The sequence below is a fragment of the Rhagoletis zephyria genome, unplaced genomic scaffold, assembly GCF_001687245.7.
Source record: "Rhagoletis zephyria isolate East Lansing unplaced genomic scaffold, Rhagoletis_zephyria_1.1 Rzeph_scaffold_00480, whole genome shotgun sequence".
Classification (NCBI taxonomy): domain Eukaryota; kingdom Metazoa; phylum Arthropoda; class Insecta; order Diptera; family Tephritidae; genus Rhagoletis; species Rhagoletis zephyria.
The window spans coordinates 222,229-230,728 of NW_016157564.1; positions in this window are offsets into that span (position 1 = coordinate 222,229).

The window sequence follows — 8,500 nt, forward strand, 5'->3', positions numbered from 1 at the left end:
TTCAATTCATTTGGCGTATAAAAATTCACTTGAAGCAGGTATTTTCAGTTTTTCTGTTTGATATTTTCGCGAAATATTTACAAAAACCTGCAATTTTTAAAATAAAGACTGCGCTGCAATATCTAGACATCATTTTTCAGTAATATCTCTTCTCTTCTTTTCTTGAAATTTGTTTTGTGCATGCACACAGAGACTTTTTACAATTTCGTCATATTTGATAGTTAAAAAGCTCACATTTATTGAATTTTAACGAAAATATCCAGTTTTTAATAATTTCCACAGATTTTACGCTAAAAAAACTAATTTTTATGCAATTTTAATGCAAATATTAACTTTTTCACTAATTTTCCCCCATAAAATGTAAACAAACAATGCGTGCACAACGATTAGCAAACGACAGTGCCGTACTTATCCGTTTCTGCATCTTCTACGATTTGCCGATAACTAGCCGATAACGACAAGTGTGCAGACCTCATTTGAAATGCATGTGCTCGGCTCAAAATTTCAGGGCGAGACGATAACGCAACTAGGATTGGACGATAAGTGTGCCGATAGCCTAAGATTGAAAAGTACGGGATCACTTTCTAGTAAAAAATTGTAACTTCTTTCAACTTCAACGTAACCTCCAAATTTTGGTGGTAAATTTTTGCTTATTTTGTATGTAAACACACTCAGCTCGCACATGTAAATTACCAAAAATACTTTCAAATTCATTAGAATCCAGTTAAACAAGTATTTAATTAAATACTTTTCAACGTGAATTAGCAGAGTGCACTTTTCTTTTGTTACAATTTGGCTGCCAAACACACTACAGCTGATCGTTTGACACATTTACCAGAATTTACCAGCAAAAAATCTTCGGACTAATAGCCCGAACACAAGGAAAACGACGAGCTACAAACCACAGCTGTCAAATTATTTTAACACGTACTCTTATGTAGATAATTATTTTGGCGACGACCGGGCTACGCGACGGCTGTGGTTGTGGCCAGATTAGATATATTTCTATTTTTCTGGCGACAGATAAGGTTCTTCCTCTTCTTTTATGTCAAACTCATACAAATTCATGATGTCGCTGCCGCGTTCAAAGAAATCATGTCGCCATCGACAAAAGCGCTTAGATAATAAAGATGACAAATTGGAAGCGGTGGTCGGTAGCTCGTCGTTTTCAATGTGTTCAGAACTTCAAACTGGCAACTTCTGACAGAGAGAGAACCTCATTTACCCTCTTTTTTGTCCTCTCAATAGTCGGAGAACCGAGTACGGGATTGATTTCCAGTAAAATCTGACTGAGTCTGACTATTTCTGACTAGTCCGGACTCGTACAGGATCGCAACGAAAAATCTAATATCTGAGCAACCAGTTGTATGGGAGCTAGATTCTTCCGGTTCCGACAAATGATTAATACATTAGAAAAATACACTCACCTACCAAATTTCATACGGATATCTCGAAAACTGAGAGACTAGATTGCATACAAACAGACGGACAGACAGACAGACGGGCATGGCTAAATCGACTCAGCTCGACGTTCTGATCATTTAGGTATACATTTTAGTGGGTCTACCTCTTCTTATTTTATCGGACCAAAGTTATAATACAATTTCATGCTGATGAAAGGTATAAAAAATGTATGAAATATCTGGCATCCTCGGTTTATTTTGTTTTGCTTTGCTGTTCGTTTTCGTCTCAATAAAACATAGAAAGTGTAAATTCCATAAAAATTGTTTAAGGAAGATTTTCTGAATTTTCGGAAGTTGCGGTTTTATCAGTAGTATCGGGAAAGGGTTTTGGTCCCGACCTTCCCGATACCTCCCATCTCGGCCATTTTGAAATCAGTACTGTTGGTCCCGCGGGTCCCGATACCCCGTGGCCATCTCAAATTGAAAGCTATCCTTAAAATGTATGTTCAGATTTGCTTTATCTTTAGAACACATAATCGCAACATAAAATTTGCCCAATCGTGTGATGCAAAAATAATTGGGCTTAGGCCCATTCTTGAAAAAACCAGTGCAAACCTGCCGTAAGAGAAGGAAATATTATTATATTTCTGATGGAAAGAAAGAGGAGTTTCTGTAGATTTTGGCAGTTTAATATTTCAATATAATGGATAAATTTTCGATATAATCGAAAAACGTATTTACAGTCTGAATTGGTATTTGTTTAATACATTAGTCAGTGAGGAACCGTTAGGCATCTCATCTATACATACAAATACATATGCATATTTTTTATAAATGAAAATTGAGGTTCCTTTCTCGGTATAATTTCGAAAGCTACTAAGACATTTGGTTTTAAGTTTTCCTGTAAATTCGCTATAAATTTTGGTGGTGGACTTCAAAATCGTCATTCACATAAGGGAGTCAATATTGGTATGTATGTATGAAAAAAAAGTCGAATTTCGACAATACTAGTAAATCTAAAGATCTCAAAAAAAATTATTAAGACTTTGCTAAAAAGCGTTAGGCTTTATTCACAAACAAAAAAGATATAGTGTTTTTAAAATCAAGCACTACTCTGTACTTAGGAACTGCTAACTTTAGCTTCGATGAATAATTATGTGAAGTCTTTTATTGATACGAGTACGCTGTATCGCTCCCGGCTGTCAAGTTTACCAAAAATATGTCCAAGACGTTCTGTGTGTGAAACTGTAAGTGAAGATTCAATTACAACATCGACAAAACGCTAATTATTTTGAGTATGGCATAAAATATCTGTTTAATTTATGAAATTTATCGTTAGTAAATCATATACTTGCTTGAAATTTGAATAATTTGGTTTGAGTAATGATACTCTAAAAAAATTTTGCAATCTGATGGTTTCCTCGCTGTGTCGCTACAGCTGCATTCTTACCCAAATCTATCCTCGTGTTTATATTTAGTAGAATTTTTTGCGAATTGAGAACCTACCAACTACTGTAATCTTCCAGCGCTTCCAAATTTCGATACGGTTTTTAATTAACTCTGGTGAGTACAGAATTAATTTGATATTTTTAGGCATATTTGAAATGCCATTCGGGTTTAACCCTTAAACGACCATATATAAAAATTTAAATTGTGATCATAGCTAAATTTCGAGACATTATTTGTTCAAAAGGATTGATGGGAAGACTTTTACCCGTAGGGAATAAGTCGGTACTTATTACAACGTTTTTATTATTATTACCACTTTAATATCATTTCTGATTCTTGCCTGTTCAGGTATTATAGCAAGGAATATTATAGCAAAGAACATAGAATATGCAAAACTAGTCTAGAAATCTACCTCGGTCGTTAAATCAATTGATATGCATATACAAGCTTCTGGACGTTTTTGAACCGAATTCTAACATAGGGCGTTCCTCAATAAAATTCCGAAATTGGGCGTTCTTGAAAAGCTTTCAGAGATAGGGCGTTATAGGCGATATAGGCGTTTATTTTCGACATTTAATCACAGCGCACGTGTGACGAAAATATATACATACTTCAAAGTACTGCCTTATCTCCTTAAAATACTTTTACTAAGAATCGAAGAGCACAAATAATCAGAAACTAGATTCATTTGCCTATTCATTGCATAAAGTATGCCTTGCAACTGCAAGTAATTAAATTATTAAATGATAAACATACATTTACATACTAAATTATTACTTCAAAATCTTGTAAGTAAGCAAAGTACGAACAACTTTAGATTCGCAAATCGCTCAACGGAGCGTATGTGCAACATTTAATTATCGCAGTTTGTCTGCAACAATTTGCGATTGACACTAAACTTATTTGGTTAATGAAATAAAAATATTTGAATTCCTAACAACTTCTCATTCAGCATTAGTTACCAGCTATCTTGTTAGCATTATAAAAGCTTCTCGGACTCAATTTCTACCTGACTTTGGAGGCATTCGTTGGGCAGTTTCTTTCTTCAACTGCCTCGTTTTGATTGCCAGAGTCGTATTTAACACGTTGCCAGAGGAATTTTCCACCATTTACATAGATAACTTATTTCTTCCACCGTTTCAAGAAAAATTATTAAGAAGTAAAATTATTTTAGCGCGTTGCATCTGGTGTAGCGCCTTCAACTTGCCTCCAAATGCCTTGGATTTCTTCGTGTACTCAAGCGTTTTGAATGCTTCGGTGATGCGTGAAATTTGAGTTCAAATACCAACATACTTTTGTATGTATGTACATTAGGGCGGGTCGAAAAAAACAACATGTTTGATACGAAAATTCTATAGGTCTTAAAATGTGCTATTTTAATCCCTTATTATAGGAAACAAATCCTGGCTCTCTGCGACAATATCTTCAGTCTGCGAAATGAGCTTGAAAAATGGAAATTAAGAGTGGGAGTACAAATTTTCGAAATTTTTAAAGCGGCTTGTGTAGATCAAATCCGGAACTTATTTCCTATCATAAAATCATAAAAAAATAACCAAAAGTAAGTAGCATCAATATTTTAATCAATTAATAACGCGAAGTAGGAAATAAAGATTAGATGAATAAAACATTGATGTTACTTCTTTTTGGTATTTTGTGTTTCCTACCGGTAGGTGTATGATGTATTGTGGAACGATTTTCCGTCATTTCTCGAAAAATTACACTGAAGATGGCACAACGCCGAAACCGGTTTGTCTCCAAACCAAATTTGACAAGGGATGACGAAAAATCGTTTCATGTTACTTACTTTTAATTTTCCCAATTTATTTTTTATGATTTTACTGTAGGAAATAAGTTCCGGATTCGATCTACACAAGTAGTTTTAAAAAATTTAAATATTGGTACTCCCACTCTTAATTTTAATTTTTCAAACTCATTCCGTAGACTTAAGATAGGGATTTAAATAGCACCCTTTAAGACCTATAAAATTTTCGTATCAAATATTTTGTATTTTCGACCAGCTCTAATGTAGGTATATACATACATGTATATACAGAAGACGTCGAAGAAATCTGATGAACGGGAGCTATGGCGCTGGCTTCAAGTGCAACTTGATTACCAAGACATCAGTTGCCAATGCTGCTGCTGCAACCTTCAGCATACGGAGGTTGGCTGCTCGCAGAGTTGCTTTGCAAATTTTGCTTGCAACTCGAATTGAATTTCTGAAATGAAACACCAGGAAACTCAGCTATGCGTTTCTTCATTTGCTCAACGGCTTTTTGTATTTGTTCAGGCTCGTTTTCCTGTCTGTCTGTACGGGTATAATTGTGCATTTGACGCTATGTCCAGCCGTTTGTGTGTATATGGGTTCTCGGTCGGTTGCTTGTTGGTACAAAAATTAAATTGCAAAACATTCGCAAATAAATACTCTTCTCGTTTCTTAGTTTACAAATCTTAGTTCTTTCTACATACATACATATTACGTATATTTGTCGTAAGTTTTCGAGAATTGCTCTGTTAATATTTTTGACAGTGTTAGTGAATTTTTGTTGCAGCATTTTAATTTTGCTGACATTTCTGTATAACTATTTACTTGCTTTGATTACACTTTTTAGATTTAAATTAATTTTTGTATTTGCTCAAGAAAATTTGAAATTTTTCGAATCTTATGCAGTGTATAAGTTGAAATTATAACTACATAACCGTGTATGTATGTGCGAACTACATTTCATAATACGGAGTGAGCAATTATAAATAATTGAAGTATCTAGAAAAAAGCTTAAATATGTTTCTGCAAAACAAATCAGGAATTCGCAACATTGTAGTTCTGATATTATGGGTGGTCGTAGGTGTTCTGATCTATAAAATGAACGCTATATAAATAAAAAAAAGTAGTCTTGTATATTATTGATATTGTACCATGGTGAAATATACCTTATTCATTAATTTTCTAGGTTTTCGTTTTGTTATTGGGGATTTTTGTAGTTTGGGAAATCATCGAGTTCAGAGTTGCCATTGCAATTGTCTACAATTTAACGCAAATGCATGCAGCTTTCAGCCTTTTCATGAGTTTCATTTTCTCCGAGCCGGTTCACTTTTCGTTTCCGTGTATTTAATACGGGCGGATGAAAAAAATTCGGACGATAAGGGGCATTATGTTGCAAATATAACTTTTGAAACGTACGAAAACCATTAATTATATGATTGATGTTTTTCATATATGTTTTAAACTAGCTTAAAATAAAATGTTTTAAAACGTGTTTTAAATATAGGCGATTTTTCTCATTGTTTTAAACAAAGCTTTTAGCACTTGTTTTAATTGTTAACGTTTTAAACATTGCCAACCCTGGGTACAATACAGCAATCTTCAATTCTATTAGTTTTCGTGATTGGGATAAAGAATAATATTTGGATATTCACACAATTGGGATACGATTTGCACCAAATTTCGGCAAATACCCAATCGTGTGACACTGCCTTTAAACTTGTATTTATACGAATGTTGTTGCAGAATGAACTATAAAAAACTAACCAAAATTAAATAACGACAGAAATAATATTTTAGAACTTATAAAAATTTGGTGCGGCTATAATTTTTTGACTACTGTACTTAAGTTGACTATGATTACTCGGCCGTGCTATCATAGTAGCACAATGCCACTAATATTTGACTTACAAACAAAATGCGGGCATGAATTTCAAAATGTCAACCCTTTTTGTGTGAAATATTTAATTTTTATCAGTATTTTTCTTTTAATCAATCTATGTTGAAATAAAAGTGAAAATAAAAAAAAATATTTTTCCTCGATCATCCCTAGGAACAATCGGTATACAATTTTTGTAAATCATCGGGCAGCCACGTTTAATTGATTTCATCGCCCCTGTTACAGAAAGGCATGCAAGTCGTTAAATCTTGCACAGTTTTTTAATGGCTGTTGTTTGAGTGGTCTTTTTCCACCATACGAGTGGTCCATATACTATTATGTGTTCGACCATCTGAGTACTTATAACCCCAGAAAGTAATTTTTGGATTCAACCCCCATATTTTTCCCACAACCAGTTTAGTTGTAAACAACGGTTTCGTTGCTTTGTTGATAATTAAGTTGAGATGTGACTCCCCACTTAGTTTTCTATTAGGGGTTGTGCCTATATATTTGAACTCTTCCTTTAAGGGAATCGCAGTACCATTTATGCTTAGATCTGGAAAGCATAGCTTCTTTTTTATAGTGAAATCGATAATTGTAGTTTTATTGGGATTTATGAATAATACCTCTTTCCTAAACCTTTTCTCTTTTAAGGTACATATATATTTATTACGAAGTAAGGAGGGCAGTGGAGTATGGTCGTTGCTCTTGGCGACTTAAATGTTAGGGTGGGCAACATTATACGGATATTACGTTGTAGCACCTAATGTCCACATGATCCTCTTTGCAATAAAAAAATAGGGTCAGGCAACGCGGCCATTCTCAATCCTGCTTAAACGGGCAACTCCTCAGCGCCTGCACATAAGTGAGCAGTGGGATTCCATCTTCCAATCACATCGCACTGCTGCAGAAGAGGATTTTTGTTATTACCAGCCTCGCATAAACAACTGGTACGACGAAGAGTACCACGCAGTTGTTGCAGAAAAATGCGAAGGATAGAAAGCTACCCGCAGCTAATGACGACATGCACGACAATTGAGCGATACCGGGGTAAAAAGAGTGCAGACAGACGCCTTCTCAATTAAAAGAGGCAGAAAGAGGCCGTCAGTGAGGAGAGCTTGAGATGCTGGCAGGCAAGAAGGTGGTTCGAAAATTCTATCAGAAAATAAGGTAGCAATCAAATGGTTTTAAGAGCGGGGCTAGCTCCTGCAAAGATAAAAATGGAAATCTGGTAATAGATGTCCACAGTACACTTGAGATATGGAGGGAACATTTCTCAACATTTTTGAATGGCGAGACAGGTGGCGTGTTCGATGAATGGGAACCCGAACTAATGTATAGAGGCGATGCTCCCGTCCCCCACTCGTCCAAGACTGGGTGATAGCAGTAATAGGGCGGCTTAAACGGCATACCGGCTGAGCTGCCCAAAGCTGGTGACTGCAATTTGAGTGTACTTCGTCCAATCCACAAAAAGGGAGATCCCGCCGTTTGCGACAATTATCGCGGAATATGCCTTTATAATATTGCGTACAAGGTCCCGTCGCCGATACTGTGTGAAGGACTAAAGTTCTTCACGAACCAACTAATAAGACCGTACCAGTTTGGCTTCAGACCTGATTAGTCAACCATTGACCATATTTTGAAGTCGAGCCCCAGAGAAGAAATTAGATATGCTAATGGACACAAACCATATATTTTGTCGATTTCGAAACCGCTTTTAATAGCACGGAGAATGCTGCCTGTACGACGCCATGTGAAAATTTGTATCACCGCAAAATTAATACGGTTATTTAGAGTGACGTTGAGCACAACCTTCAGCTCCGTTAAAATTGGGAAGAACCCCTTCGCGCCATTTGAGATCAAGCGATGTTTTAGACAAAGCGATTCAGACTCGTGCCACTTTTTCAATCTGTTGCTCGGAAGCGTAATAAGAGCTGCCAATCTAAATCGTAGCAGTGCCATATATAGCAAGAGAGCGATGCTGATGACTTATGCGGATGATATCGA